The 16,746-nt window shown below is 33.0% G+C and overlaps 1 protein-coding gene across 2 annotated transcripts in view; it reads left to right on the top strand.

Moving 5' to 3' along the window:
* The window catches only part of Grik2 (glutamate ionotropic receptor kainate type subunit 2), a 657,422-nt gene that overhangs the window by 586,720 nt on the left and 53,956 nt on the right, over positions 1-16,746 (top strand). The gene's annotated exons all lie outside the window — the stretch shown is intronic.

The following is a 16,746-nucleotide window of genomic DNA, read 5'->3' as shown; positions in this document are numbered from 1 at the left end:
TTCATCATATTTGGATGTTATTTTGAATATCAATTTTGCATATTAAATTGGAAGAAATAGCTAAGACTAGCATGGAAAAAGGATCTAAGAATAGGTACATAGCCCATGCATTCCTGTAAAAGATATGGAAAATGAAAAAAAGTCATTATGAAAGAAAGAACAGCAAATAAGTGTCAGTTTATAGATATGCATAAGTTCGGAAGAAAACTTATATTGAAATGTATGCATATTTAGAATTTTTGCTATTATTTATAGCATGTATTTTCTCTTTATAGTATACTATGAATATTATTGGAAATTTTATCACTATGGTATTAAATACTTAATGAAGTTAAAAAATTATGCCATATGCATTTTGTACTACAAAGAATGACATTTGAATATAAATTTATGTAGTTCTGTCTTATTGTCTTAGTTTCATATGCTTAGAAATTACCAATTAAGTTGAACTAAATGTGTTTACATACTTTACATATCATTTAAATCTTTTCTAAAGTCCCCTAAATATGCTCTTATTTTAGTAGACTACAATTGTATATTCCTCAAATGAAAACATTATCTCTTTCTTTACAACACAATAGGGCACAAACTTTAAGAATGGGAAAAGAGAAATTTATTGGTAAATTATTCTTTAAAATCAAATTCTTTGTGTTCAATTTATGTGTGTTAATAGTGCTTTTTCCTGGAAATTAGAAAGTCCTTCATCAGTTAGTAGATATGGTGCCAGTGCTGCTAAAGTGCCTTTCCTGAATTCACCAAACATTTCTGTTTCCACCCTTCCTTGTGCGTAGGTAGCCCCTGGTAGCTAGCGATCTCGTCATTAAATGAACACTGACACTTATAGCCAATGACAGCCTTGGCAATGATGTCATGAGAAATTCAAAAGATTAATCGCTTTTTCTGTTTGTAATTCTTCAGTAAAGAAAAACATATTCTGTCAATTTTGTTTTGATATAATAGTATTTTACTTTTTGCATAGACAGAGGAGGGTGTGGGAAATGTTGTCAAGACCCATTTTGGTCATTGTGCAACTATTAGAAATTCTTCTGTACTTAATACTTGAAAGTATGAATTATATCCATTCATTAGAAGTGAACCTTCTACAATGACATACTATTGTATAGATAAAATATATTCAAAACATCTCTTAGCTTAGAACTATAGTATGACGTTACTTCATGACAGACATATTTGTATTCACATTATATTAATTCCCTGGAGGGAACATTTTTAAATTTGTCAGCATTAGTGAAGGCATGATGTATCTATATTTTAGATTGCTATTTAAAATCATAGCAAATAAAATTATAATACTATGCAAAAAGTGTTACTCCCATATTTATTTGTTGATTAAGTATAATTTTATTTTAGTAAACATAATTTTCATTAATATAATTAGTTTCTAAACTATAATTAGATGTTAATTAATTATTAAGATAAATAGAATACACAAAGTAATATATAAATATAATATTGTAATAATTTACATTAGAGAACATACTTTACTGTTTTGTTTGCCTTAATTTGATCCTGCTTCCATCACATATTATTAATTTAATTTTTGATTAATTATCTAATGATCTCTAACTTTATATATTTGTTGGGTTGAAACTTGATTTTTTTAACATCAGTAATATACATAGCAATTATTATATTTTTAGTTATATGCAGTCACCAAGTATACATTTCTTCTTCTATGGAAGAAAGAATTTTACTTTAACATACCTATGATTGGAGAACTTCTGCCCCATATATTCACCAGGCCCTATTTTTTTCATTTTATGTGCATTTTGTCTAATACCTCCTATTAAAGACACATGATGAGCAGTCCACTAGCCAAATTCCAGTTCATCTTAGATATCCATTAACAGATGAAAGGGTGTAGAACATGTTTTAAATACACAATATAGCTTTATCCATACATAGATTAACATGAGTGGAATTGTAGAAACTCATAATGAGCAAAATAAATTGCCACATATTTTTTTTCTGAAAATCTAGAGTGTATGTGAGTATGTGTATGTCCGCATAAGTATGTATACTCATTTGTGCATGTCCATGTGTGCATATAAATGCCTCTGTGTGTGTGTGTGTGTGTGTGTGTGATGACAATAGAATAGAAAGGAAATGGATTAAGTAGGAAAAGGAAAAAAATGTGTGTGGGCGCAGACAGACAGAGCAAAAGAAGCAATCTCAGGAATAAGTTTGAACAAAGTCCATGATTCATATGTATAACATGTCACAATAAATTTACTATTTTTTGTAAAATTATTATGCTACTGAAATTAATTTCAAATAATAAAATATTTTACACTATTTTATTTATACTATTAAAATATATTATTTTATATAATAGTTTATGTGATTTAGGAACTTGCTTAAAATATACAAAGAACCCAGGCAGATGTGGGACTGGATTTCTGTCTTAGGTAGAATTTTACTGCTATTAAGGAACACCATGAGCAAGGCAACTCTTATAAAGGACAATATTTAACTGAGTCTGACTTACAAGTTCAGAGGTTCAGTCTATTATCATCAAGGCATAAGCAAGGCAGCACTTAGGCAGATGTGGGGTGGGGCAGGAAGAGCTAAGAGTTCCACCTCTTTTTCTGAGGGCAGCTAGGAGAAGACTGGCCCCCACATGGTTAGGAGGAGGGCCTCACTGCCCACTCCCACAGTCACACACTTCCTGAAACAAAGCTACATCTACTCCAACAAGGCCACACCTCCTACTAGTGCCACTCCCTGGGCCAAGCATATTCAAACCATCACACCAGCTATAGATCCAACTTTAGAAGAGAGAGTAGTCCAGGTTGAGATTGAGTGTTCTGTTGACTATAATTTCCAACTCATATTTGCTTTCCTCTAAAGCTGGAGATCTTTCTCCGTGGTCAGAGAACTGACTGCTCTTACAGAGGGTTTGATTCTCAGCCCTCAAATTCTGACTCACAACCTTTTATAACTGTGGATTTGAGACCTTCTTCTGGCCTCTGTGAACACTGTAATGCTCATGCTTGATCATACACATAAAGAGACAAAAGTCAAAGTCTGAAATTTCTTAGACAAACTGTAAAAATGTAGAAAATGGAAAATGAGAATATATGCAAATATATGGTAAACATGCATGCACATATATGCATATTAAGTCAGACACCTTCATGAGCAGAAACGCCCTCAGAACTCGTATTAATTCAGTAGTTAAAGAAATGAGGTTTAAAACTGGTCATGTATTTTCAGGTGATATCTTATTGTTTTGGTTTAAAACATTACTTTCTCTTTTTCAAGAAAGATAGTATGTGAATGTTGAAAAATAACAAATAAACATTGCCAAGGACCATTCTCAGCTTGTAGAGGGGTCCTGAGAAAAAGGGGTATCTGAGAATGGCAAAACAGATGACTCCAAGAGAAATTATTGGTCAAATCTGAGAACCTAGGTTCAGCCGGAGACAGCTTTCCAGCATACTTTGTCTCTTCTCTGCTTTCTTTCTCTCTCTGATCTGCTTTTTCTGGATATCTGCTTTTTCTCTGTCTTTGATCTCCTTTTCCAGGAGATCTCCAGACAGCTTTCTCTATTCTCTGCTCCAAGCAGTTCTCTCTTGGTATTCTAAAAAAAAAAAAAAAAAAAAAATTCTCTGGATAGCTACATATCAACCCAGTTATTTACTTCAGGTTTTCTTTTGATTATCCTAAGACTCAGCATCCCTTTACGCCAGCCTGTGAATTCCACGTTTTCTTTTAACAGTGCAAAAGAATTCAGAAATCTGCCTGCCCCCGTTAATCATGACTGCTAAGGTAGCTGGGTGGGACCCAGTCTTGAAACTACAATTTCTAGTACACTTGGGTCTAACCTTGCTCTGTCCCAGCCTGATCCTGAACTCAAGAATTTGTCTGCCTTTGTAAGCTTAAACAAAAATCTTAGATGAGTGGGATATCCTTCTATCACTACTCGATAAATCACTTTCTCTCGTTCCTTAGTATTTTTCTAACAAGTTGTCTCAGAAAACAGCTGCAATTTTTCCTTACATTTGTGAAGCCTTTCATAATTCTTTTTGCTTTGTTATATTTTACATAGTTGAGAAATTACTTTTGAACCCATGTTTTTAGAGTTCTTTTCTGAAGCCTTAAGGGCTATCTTGAAGGTCCCAGAGTGGCCAATTTTGCTAAGACATTAACCACACCTTCACCTCCTGAACTCATGGTATCTGATTATCATGGAATCAAGAACGTTAGCAGGGAGGATATTCCCTAAAAGAGAAATGTAAAATATGTACATTATTATACACTCAAGCCTTATTCCCATGGCAGTCATCATCATTCACGGAGGCCCATGTCTACTTACAAACCGTGTCCATCTGTCTCCACCAAGGCCATGCCGGACCTGGCAAGACATATGCAGATACTTATTTTATCAGCTTGTGTGTATTAATTTTTACTAAGTCTCCTTAGTCAGTGTTCCATAAAATATAATATTCTAATTATGTAATATTTTACTTAGTAGAAAATTTGTGCAATAAATAAATGCCTTAGCCTCAGTAAGTAATTATTTAGTAGTAATTGACCATAGATATTTCAAGAACGAGTCTGTGGGTCTAAGATGCATATGCCAGGGATTACATAAATATTCTCTGAGCTCCTAGAACAATTATTGAATTATATATTTTTTCTCTATGAAGAACTATTCATTGCTGTGTCTTATCTCAGTGCCCAATACTCATGTAAGTGTTTCACAACACAATCTAGTCTTTAGTTCTTCACTCCCAGTTACTAGATAAGGAGGAAGAGGCTTAAATAAGTTTGAAAACTTGCCTAGTGATTTTAATTTGAGAACAAGAGGCAGAAGCTAAATGGCTTGTACATGATTCACTATAAAACATTCCCTTATTTTTATAAATAATAACACAATTGTTCAATTCAAAATAATAATAGTAATTTGTTTCAGTCTAATATGTCATGAAACATTTTCTCAAGGAAATCCAGAAAATAACAGCAAGTTCCCATTAATTTATCCAGAGTCTTTCTATCCTGGCCCAATTCTGTGAAAAAAAAATTACTTCCACATGCAGAAGTCGGCACTTGATAACAAAAGTAATGAGGAAATGGGAATCTGATTGCTTCCAGGTTTCCAGTAGGAGTTCACACAGTCTTTTGACTCTTAGAATGATAGTCACTTGTAAGTTCTTTGTCATTCTTTGTTGTTTTCACTAAACACATCAGTGTGCATTTGGGGGCAGAGACACACCAATTCCTATCATGAATGACAGCCAAACTAATACTACCATGGGATTACTTTGAGAAATCTTTATGCATATGGTACTTGATATGTATGTCATGCACAATGCATTTTATATATACACACATGTTTATGACATAATTTTTTTGCTGTCAGTGTGTTAGGATAATAATGAAATGACTTTCTAGGAAAGTTATTTTATTTTTGATTACTGGAGATATTTTGATTTTCCCCAGATGTCCTTTATTTTTCAAGTGAAAATATATCAATTAAGAAAGAACTATAAATGAATGATTCAGTTGGCCTTAGAAGTGAGCTATGCAAATAGCTTTTCTACAGAGGTTCAGGATTTTATCCTCAAGTAAAAACTCAGTAGCATGACCTCCACTTAATCTTCCTTAATATATGATTTTTTTGAATAAAAATTGCACTTTGTTCTCAAGGTAAAAAGGGTGATGCATTCTAACATTGCTCTAGCTTCATAAATGGGACAGATAAAAGCCTATTTAGCAGGGCATAAGATCACCATAAACCTCTTGTCAGTTTTTAACGAATGTAGACACATCAAAAAGTACTCAAAGACAAACAACACAGAGGAAAGATAGTGAACCATCAAAGGAAATGCTTATTGCAGATCCACTTTGATATTAATCAGATGTCTTCTAGTGAGAGCTAAATGAATAAGGTCAATAGGAAGGATTTGGGTTAAGGCAAAAAAAAAATAAGCTGATGATTTCAGACAGATTGAAATTACAAAAGTAAAACAAAGTCAGAAAATCAGATTCTGCTTTCAGAGACAGGCTAGGTGAGCACTGACTCCACGGCCAAGCTTGAGAACAGCAGCACTCCATAAATTTTCAAGAAAAACAATACTTTTTGTATGTTTGTTTTCATCGGTTGTAAACAATATGATATTCTAAAGATTAAATAAAAATTTACAGTTAGTAAATTTCATCACTTTTTGTGATTAAAGTAACATTTCTAAATATTACATAAAATTGTATACATACGTATACATGCATACACATATGTACACATATATGTATATATGTGTAAATGCACATAATTATGTAAATATACATCTCTACACACATATATGTATATATGTGTATATATTTATATATGTATTATGTGTATGTGTATATATGTCTATACACATATGTATATATATATACATACATATATATATTGAAAATAGATTATTCTCTCATTCTAACCACAATTTCCTCTTCCTCCACTCCTCTTAGAATCCCTACCTTAACTTTTTCTTGAATCAATTTCTCATTCATTTCCCATTAGATAAGAGCAGGCCTTCAAGAGACAACAAACAAGAGAAAACAAGATACAATAAGGCAAGGCAAGAGTCCTCATACCAAAGCTAGATAAAATATCCTAACAGGAGGAAAGGAGTCCCAAGAGCAGGCAAAAGAATCAGAGTCACACCTGCTCCCACAGTTATGAGTTTCATGAAGACACCAAGGCTAGACCTATTCTCAGAGGGCATGATGAAGACCCACGCGGGCATCAAACTTGCCATGCAATGCATGTGTGTGTATATATTACATACATTATACTTTAATAATACATTCCATCATTAAAGTATCTTCCTTTAATATTTATGAGGCTTTAAATTTATTTCAACATCTTACGTTCTCAGAACGTATTCATTCCCTTTTTGGTGAATGTTTTAGTGGGGAGACTGTCTATCCTACCATCAATCAGTAGCATACTGAGTTTACAAAGATGAGCAAAGTTTACAGAAACAAACAGAAGCAAGAACATAATGTCTTTTTAAATGAGATACAAATATTTACTTGCTTATCAGTTTGCATGTATGTGTTAAAGACAAACTCAGGTTATTAGAAGTGTGGCAGCAAGCAGCCAGCTCCTGATGTCTCACTGTCCTGCTTTTTCTTGTTTTATATACAGTGTTATTTATTGATAGTTCATATATTTCACTTCAGAAACAAACTTTTCACATTAATATTTCTTGAACTTTTTTCTGGTTTTGAGAATCTATGTATTTATTGTTATTGATAATATTCATGCTAAAACACAAAACTTATAATGTTTCTTTATACGGTTTTATCATTACAGTTTGACTTATTTTCAAACCAGTAAAGGTTTCACAGAGAATTAAGTTCATTCAAGTCAATTGATCATAAAATGTATATGTATAAAATGCATATGTGTAGTGTGTATCTGTGTGTGTTATGTCTCTATGCGTGTTAAGAACATTTAACCTTTTTCAATGACCTCTATAAAATTCTTTTAGTTACTCTATTATAAGGAGCACATATTAAGAATTACAAGCCTATGACAATATATAGGTAAAAAACAAGTTAAATAACTATTTGAATAAAAGGCAACAACATGACTGTATTTTATATGATCTTAGAAAAATAGTTTTGTTTAAAATTTCTACAAGTTCATTTAGATAACATCATAGTAAGGTACAATTGGCAGATAGTTCATAGAGAATACGAAACTGAAGTTTTGCCAATGTACCTAACAGTAGTTGAACTGAAAGCAAAGTGTGATGTCGTTAATCCCTGCACTCAGGAGTTAGGAGTTCAAGCCCAGCTTGGTCTACCAAATGCACTCCAGCACAGTTAGTGTTATATAGAGTAATCCTATTTGAAAATCAAAACCAAACCAAATAAATGAATAGCAAAATAAAACAAACAAACGAATAAAACATGGAGGCAAGGTTGGAATGAAAGCTGCTCAGAATCATCTGGATGATAAGTGACAATATTCATTCTGTCAATTCTTACCAGAAATTTAATACCATATAATGGAACAATATTACGCAAATAATTACATTCTATAAATAGTTTTAGAAATCTCAATGTACTGATGTTCAAGTATATATCAATGTATATGATATAAACACTGAAAATGGTAAAGTGTATTTGCATGCTTAACTATTCCTTTACTCTTATTTATATTAAAATTTTCTATCAAAAATGCTATTATATTTGTGGAAATGTTTTACCTACAAGGAAGGTAGTCAGGCTGACTTCTGTATCATGGCTGGGATCCAAAAACGTCCAGAGATGAACAATGAAATCCACCCTGTTTCTACCACACACTCTGAGGCAAATATTCTTTATGTTCAGAATGGATATGAAGAATTCCATTTGTTCAAAATGATAGCTTGGTAAGGAGTTTATAATTTCTTTTGGCTTCTGAAAAGTTAAAGAATTCTGCAACAACAAGAACCATAGAAACAATTACTTTCCTTTTGTTCCTCTAGGTGATAGTTCATGGGATTATTTTCATTTCTTATTCTTTCACTAGTTTACACATGGTTCTATTTATTTTATTATTTTCAAATGAAAAAATGCACATACACAAAAACAAAAAACAGCTTTGTTGCTGGCATAGCCACTGAACCACAAAAGCTGCTCCCGTTTCCCTTTCCAATAAGAAGATGCAAAAAATGAATCTTCTATACTTCTTTAACTATAACTGTACCCTAGGGGTAAATACACAACACACACTAATACACACACAAATGGCACTCAAACATTTTGTGTATTTATATAAAGTTTATTTTACTTGTGTGCATGAGGAATATATAATAAATGTATCAAGGGGTGAATATGTTTATTTTCTCTACTTTCTCAAATTTGGCCTTTCTATAGTGTTATCAAGTCCGTGAGGAGCATGAACCATGGGAATTCTTATTGTAACTTCACATGTTCTTTCTTAGTTGTTCTTATTGCTGAATGGGTCTGAGTTTAGCAGCTGATATGTTTCCCTTCCCACTTGAAGCTCTCAATGCATTTGTATTCTCAGTATGCTTCTTTCAGTTTGGTCTTTTTCTAATTAAGGATAACTTCACAGGGCATAAAACTCTAGATTGGTATTTTTACTTTGCTCTTTGTTTGTCTTTCCCAACTCTGTAAATACTCCATCCCACTCTCCAGATACTATAAACACTCTGCTGTTTTCCAGACATTCTTGTATCTGCTGAATAAAGACCCAGAGACTTATTATTATTTATAAAAGTTTAATCACTATAGCAAGACTACCTCCCAGCTATCTCTAACTTAATTAACTAGTTATTCTAGTCCACGAGTTATCTCTCTTTTACTCCTGCAGAACACTCTGGTGAATCCTCTCATCTCAATTCTCTGAGGACCCAGCTCTCAGCCTGGAAGTCCTGCCTTGCCTTTCCTGCCTAGCTATAGGCTATAATCTCTTTATAAAAGCCAATCATTCAATGCCTTAGGAGGGTGAGGAAGAACAGAGAACTACAACACTGTCATTGCTGCATGAGGTGTCAGCAAGAGGATGTAATTCCTGTTCTTCAAGACAAGATGGTTTTTCCCTCTGCTTGATGTCAAAATTTTTTCTTTATTTTTTGGAAGCTTTCTAAATTTTCTTTTTATTCTATTTTGTGCTCTGTCCATGATCTGTAGTTGTAAGTTAATCTCAGATATAATGCCTGGATGTGGGAGCATTCTCTGTCTTATACTGTGTACTACTTCTGTGTTGTTCCACATTTATTTTCTCTCTGTTTTGCTGCCATTGCATATTAAATGTCAGACAATTCTGCAGCAACTCAGTTGTTCTATTGCTGCTAATTCTTTCATGTTTTATTTTCATTTGGACAACATTTGGTAGCATGTTTCCAAGCTTAGCATACATATAACTTGGCTCTTCATATACTCTGTCATCATGATCAATCTGTTGTCCTAGTTATTTGGCATATAATGAAATATTTCTTAGAATTTTCATATTTTTCTCACCTATCTGTTTTTGCATATTGTCTACATTGTTCATTAAATCTTTGGCAATAGTAGTAATCCATTAAAATTGTTGGCAATGATAAAGAGAACATGGTTGTGTTTAACTCTAGGTAACTCTCTCTCTCTCTCTCTCTCTCTCTCTCTCTCTCTCTCTCTTTCATTCTTTCTCTTAACAGTTAATTTTTCTGTAGCTCTTAAACTAGTTGTACAGCCCATAAAATTTGTTTCATATAAGTTAGGGCATTAACTGTTGTTGGAATTGTATAGGTTTCCTTTAGATTGATATGATTTTGCAATTTCATGGATGTGGGTTCCTTAAAGGGGACCTAAAAGAGACAATTACACTGCCCAGTCCTTTATTTTGTACAACCTTTACTTCTCCTCTTCAGGAAGTTTCTGTACCTTGGGTACAAACACACACACACACACACACACACACATATATATATATACACAAACTGGGATGGAGAATGCCATGTCTCTGAATTTTGATTACATGTGGCTTTCATTAATAATATTTTTCAGCTGAAAAAAGAAGTTTCTTTGATGCCAAGCTATACTTGTCTGTTTTTATAAGGATACATATACAGAATCCAGTTAGAAATGATTTATTTAGTAAAGTAGCAGTAGTAGGCTTTCTTTAAGATCCACAGCCTCACTTTCTATGTGTAGTTAATTTAGTAGTTTTAAAGTATCAGGTACAAGTTCTCTACTGATAATTAGGTCTTGAGTCTAATTAGGACACATATATATAGTTTAAGTAGTATATATATGGGATAACATTATATATATACATATACATATATATATATACACACACATATATATATACACATATATATTTATATTTATATATATTTAATTAGAATGTAAATGCTAAGCCACAGCTTTGGGAATATTTAGTCATAATGGTTATTGTTATTGGCTTATAGTTATAAATATTAGATAAGACTATTGATTACTTTTCTCTATTAACATGTCTGTCCTGTGATGAACTATTTTTTATGGCTTAATTGTTTTTACTCATTTTACATTCCGATAACAGAGCGCATCCCTCCTCTCTTTCCATCCAGTCCCACCCTTACAAGTCTGTCTTCCCATTGCCCCTTCCCTTTTTCCTCAAAGAAGTGGAACCCTTGTGGATAGCACACCAATCCTGCAACATCTAGTTCCAGCAGAATTAGACACATCCTCTCCCACTGAGGCCCAACCAATATGTCTAGATAGAGAGAGGGTTCCAAAGGCAGGGATCAGAGACCGAGATAGCCCCATTCCACTTGTTAGGGGAGCCACATGAAGACCAAGCTATACATTTGCTACAAAAGTGTAGTGGATTTTGATCCAGCTCCTGCAAGCTTCCTGGTTTGTGGCCCAGATACTTTGAGCCTCTGTGATTACAGATTAGAGTATTTTGTGGGTCTTCTTGTGGTATTTTTGACATCTCTGACTTGCTCACTTTTATCCACTACTCTTTCTCTCTTCCATGAGACTACACAGGCTTTGCCTGATGTTTGACTCTGGATCTCTATATCTGTTCCCTACTGCTGATGGATGAAGCCTCTCAGGAGAAATCATACTAGGCTCCTCACTGCAAGCATAGCAGAGTATCATTAACAATGTGATGAAGTCGTAACTGAGCCTATTGTTAAAAATGTACTTCAGCAGTTCTACTCAGCCTGCAGTATCTTCATAGATACACCACCAGAGACTTGAGAGAGGGTTTGTATTATGTATGCCTTTTCTCTCAGATAGATCAGCCTTTTGTGTAACCCCATCAAGTAAGATTCTGATAAATTGCTTCTTTTGGGAATCCCTTAAGAGCTTGATATTCAGAAGCATTAAAAATTGTTCCTCATCAAGTTTGTATTGATGTAAATGGTATTGTTTTACTCAGAGTTCTGTGAACTTTTGATTCCAAATCAATGTTCTACCATAATCTGTGTGGGAAAAGTCCAAGCTTCTTAGCTTGGCAATGACCCAATTTTAGTTGTATCCTTGTGTGATGGTTCCTGACTCATACCATTCAGACGTTTTACTCTCAGCCTCTACCAATTAAATTCATTTACAAGATTTCAATTTTTTGCACTAATGTCCTGGTTTACATAAAGGTTTTATATCAGGAGTTTTGGCTTCAGTAAGTTAATATTCTCTGGATATACCTGTTTTCCTCTGCAAACTTAAGGGTTGTTATGTTCCCTGTGAAGTATTTTTTTAGTTGATTTTTCAGTTTCTTCCTCACTTTTCTTAAGAGTTAACAAAAACTTGTAAGTTTCTTAATTATAGACAGAAGCTGAGTTTTTCTAAGAATTTTCAAAGAATCTTACCTAATAACTAATTTATTAAAGATTAAAGTTATGTTTCTAAAGTGCATAAATGCCCACAATGTTTTATGAGATACTTTAATTTCATTTTTGTTTGAAATAAATTTTTAAGTGCTCTTTGCTTTTGAATGATGTGAATAAATAATATTGTACTATGCCCTCTGTTGCCTATACAACAGTTTTTATATGGTGACAAAGTTTTCTTTGTCTCCATCTAAGTAGATTTTTCATTAGTAGTATTTGAAAAAAATATATTAGCTGAAATTTAGGCAGTCAAACTGCCATCTTTCCTATACGGCTTTAATACTTTATTGACATATTTATGATGCTGAGAGAAGTTCATAATGTCACTAAAGGCTGAACTCTGAGACAACTGCATCTTTCTTCCCATCAACAAAAGCATCAAATGGAGTTTCTTTGACACCTATCAAAGCAGGTGTTCAATCTATGCTAACTAGAAAATAGATTTCCTACTCGTAACCTCTCCACTTGAAAACTTGCTGTCACAATGGCCCCAAAGATTGACATTCCTACTCATGTACATGTACTCTATCCTAGGAATACACTTGTCTACCAACCCTGAAAAATTACAGATACTGATCATATGCAGATATTTACTATTTACTTTCCCTCTCACTAAAATATATCAGTTCTTTGTGTTGACAGGTATTTTTGTTAATTTCTTTAATTAGTACAATCCAAACAGAAAGTATGAGATACATTTTACATATCTATCTTGTGCTGATTATTTATTTATTTATTATCAACTTGACACAGGTCAGTGTCACTTGGGAAGCAGAAACTTAAACTAAATAAATGCTTTCTTTAAATTTGCCTATAGATGAACCTGTGGGCATTTTCTTAATTATTACTTGATGTGGGAAGGCCTAGCTGACTATGTGGAGGAACATCCTTGGGCCTTGTAGTCTTGGACCAATTGTATAAGACTATCACAAAGCAGGCAGTGCAAGCCATGGGAGCAAGCCAGTAACCAGTGTCCTCTTGGCCTCTGATTTATTTTCTGCATTCAGGTTGAGTTCTGCCTTGCTTGACTTCCCTTTGACTTCCCTTAATGATGGACATATAAGTCAAATAAGTCCTTTCCTTCCCAAGCTATTTTTGGCCATGGTCTTCATCACATTGATAAGAAAGCCAACTTAAACACAAGCCGTTTCAACAAAGACAAAAGATGTGTTAGCACTCACAAAAACAGAGCATAATTTTCCCCTAGTCCTTAAGAAATGCTACCTTAATCTAGTTCTTCACACTTTTAAGTGCTCTTGTAGTCCAAATGTCCAATAGCTTCTAGATCTCTTATGATGCAATGTCCTCATGGTTGACTTTCATATTTTACTTAATGTTTTATATCTATAATTTCTTGAATTTGCAACTGAAATATATAATTTTATTATTATACTGCTCACAAATATCAAAAGATTTAAGCTGATATTTACTTTGTTTTATAGAAAATAAGATGTCTGATATATAAATATATTTATTGTAAGAAAAATCACAGAGGTTTGAAAACACTAGAATACAAATACTTAGATTTCCCACTAAGAATTAGCATGTCCCACAGAGGAAGCTTTTAAGAGGCTACCTCTGATGCTGTAATCATTTAAAAATATTAAATTGTTCGTAGAATATTCTAGCTTATGATGTAAATAACTGGCTTCTTTCTTGTGTTAAAGGAGAAATATTTCTACACATGAGGAATAACTATGTAGACATACAGAGAAAAGTCTATGTCAATGTGTTTGCTAGACTTCACTTTTATTTTAGATAATATTTATATATTAAGTATAATTGTCCCTTATGTTACATGTTGGCTTTCAATATGAATTTGATAATTATGTATTTAATGAATTGTAATATCCATTAACAGTAGTAGACAGAATATCCTAGCATTTAACTGCTGTTTTCCTCAAAGATTGGCATTTTTACTAAAACTCCTAAGTGGGCTTAATTTTTATTTTACATTATATTTTCAGTTGATATCTCTTTTATTTAAATAAATGCATCCATATCTAATTCCCATGCATTTTTAGTCACAGCTCAGCACTTTCTGTCTATGTGTTATGAAGTATAAATTATAGTTATAATTTCTTTATAAATGTCCTTGAAACTTCAATTCATCTGAAATGAATTTTGAATTTTAAAAAGTTAGGTTATTGACTAGGATTCAGCTGGGATCTAAGTCATAACACATATTTCTTTTATTTATTTTCAGCACAATATGTCCAAGCAGATGCTAATACACATCAAGATGAATTTTCTGGATGCAAACATGTCAAAATATTGTTGATAATTATAAGTATAGTGATAGATATTAATTCAAATAATTTTATTATTTTAATCATAATTTGCTGTGTCAATCATGACCCTTAGTAGTTATTAAGTTTCTTTGCTTAAGCAAGTCTTCACTTTTTGTAACTTGACAAAGCAGGAAAGTGTAGTTAACATTTCAAATTTAATTCCATAGACAATGAGAGGAAGGTTTATGGAATTTTGTTAAATTAATTAGGGAAAATTAATTTCTCAGTTAAGTAGCTTTTTTAAATCAATAAAAAGAAGCATTACTTTGAAACTACACGTTTAAAGTCTGACTTATTTGTTAACTTAGTGTTTTATAATAAGCCATCTTAACTTATTGGAATATTCCAGTAGATGTTTGTATCAAAGCATAGATAAAATCATAAGCACTCTTTTTAAAGTGTTTGGGTGATTTAAATTTGGTCAGAAATATAAATGGGTTTGAACAAACTGTCACATCATACACACACACACACACACACACACATGCACACCTCAAGTTGTTTTACCATCTTTTTAAGATTAAATTATTGTTGAATAAGTTAATGTGTGTCTGTTCCAATGTATGTGCATGCAGGTAAACTGTACAAGACGGTCTTTGTTGTTATCCCCAGTATTAGTGTACACTTCCTTTGATACAGTTTATTATTTTTCTGAACCTAACCAGTTATCTACATAGGCTGACCAGAGAGCTTCAGTGGTTCTCATAACCCTGTCTACCAGGGCTGAATTACATATATATGTCACAGCACTGTCAATTTTACATGGGCTCTAGGGATCAATTCCAGGTCAACTGAGTCACCACACCCAATGCAAATTTTTTTATTTAGAATTATTGATAATTTCCAAAACTTTGAAAACAACAAAAAGCAGATAATCACTGACTGGGACAATAAACTCACTGAGGAATAAATTTCTTATTTATTTCTCTTGTTACTCTCATAAAATATACCTATACGAGTAACTTATGAGACAAGGGGTTTATTTTAGGTCACAGTTCCAGGATAATGTCACATAATTAGCAGCCAGCCATGATTACATAGCATTCATAGTCAGGATTAGAAACCAGTGAATGTGTGCTTACTGCTCAGGCCCCTTTGTCAAATTATGCAGATCAGGATTCATGCACGAAATGATACCACTTACAGTGGGCATGTTTTCCCACTTCAATTAAGGCTATCAAAATAATAATGCCATAGTCATCCCAGAATCTAGTTGATTCTAGATGATTCTAAATTTTGTAATTTGTTAATCAATACTAGATATCACTAACATCTAATTAAAAACAATAATGATGACTAAAATGTGTGTAAGAAATTTCATAATGGTCTTATCATAAGATTTCATTAATGTTCTTGACTGCATCATCTGTACTCAATTGGGCACACAGTGTACCTGTATGAAAAGAAGAATAGAAATGCACACTCTTTTAGAAAGAATAAAATTAGCAAAGTAAAGCTTTATACCTAGATATACATGCTGAAACTTTGTAATCAATCATCATTTCTTTCATCTTAAGAGTAACAGGCAGCCATGATTTTTCATTATATTAGTAATGTGGAAGTTTATAAATTAAGCATACCAATAAAATATAGGTTGATATGATCACATTAGAGTTTTGTAGTAACTGTGTCAGCTGAGTACTAAGAGTGTCTTGAAAGAGACGATAGTAGAGTGAGAGCAGTTATGTGAGTTTCATGTAGGATGTTGGAGTAAGCCATGCATTTTATGCTGAATAATAAATAAACTGAGTTTTAAATTATATTTTAATAAAAGTTTTGAGATCCTTGATAGTTTTACTCAGTCTGGTTTTAATAAACCATGGATTGGAAGACATATGGAGATTGCATATAACTAGGAAAATACAAATGCAGTAGTGAACACAATTCTAAATTTATTATGAAAGGGGTGATTGGAAATATGGCAAGAGCATGAGAATATACATTAACCAGACAAAGGAAACTGAAGACAAGGCACTAAAGCATGTGTCTGGGATGTCAGTTGAAGGGAAATGACAATAGGAAACTAGTTGTATAAGAGTACTTTGTGGCTGCAGGGGTGGGATGGAATACAAAGGCAAGCTTGAAGGACTTGCTGTAGAAGGGTTCACAAAAGGTGAAGG

Source organism: Grammomys surdaster, unplaced genomic scaffold, assembly GCF_004785775.1.
Source record: "Grammomys surdaster isolate TR1022 unplaced genomic scaffold, NIH_TR_1.0 232, whole genome shotgun sequence".
Lineage (NCBI taxonomy): Eukaryota > Metazoa > Chordata > Mammalia > Rodentia > Muridae > Grammomys > Grammomys surdaster.
This window is presented reverse-complemented; position numbering and strand designations above follow the sequence as displayed.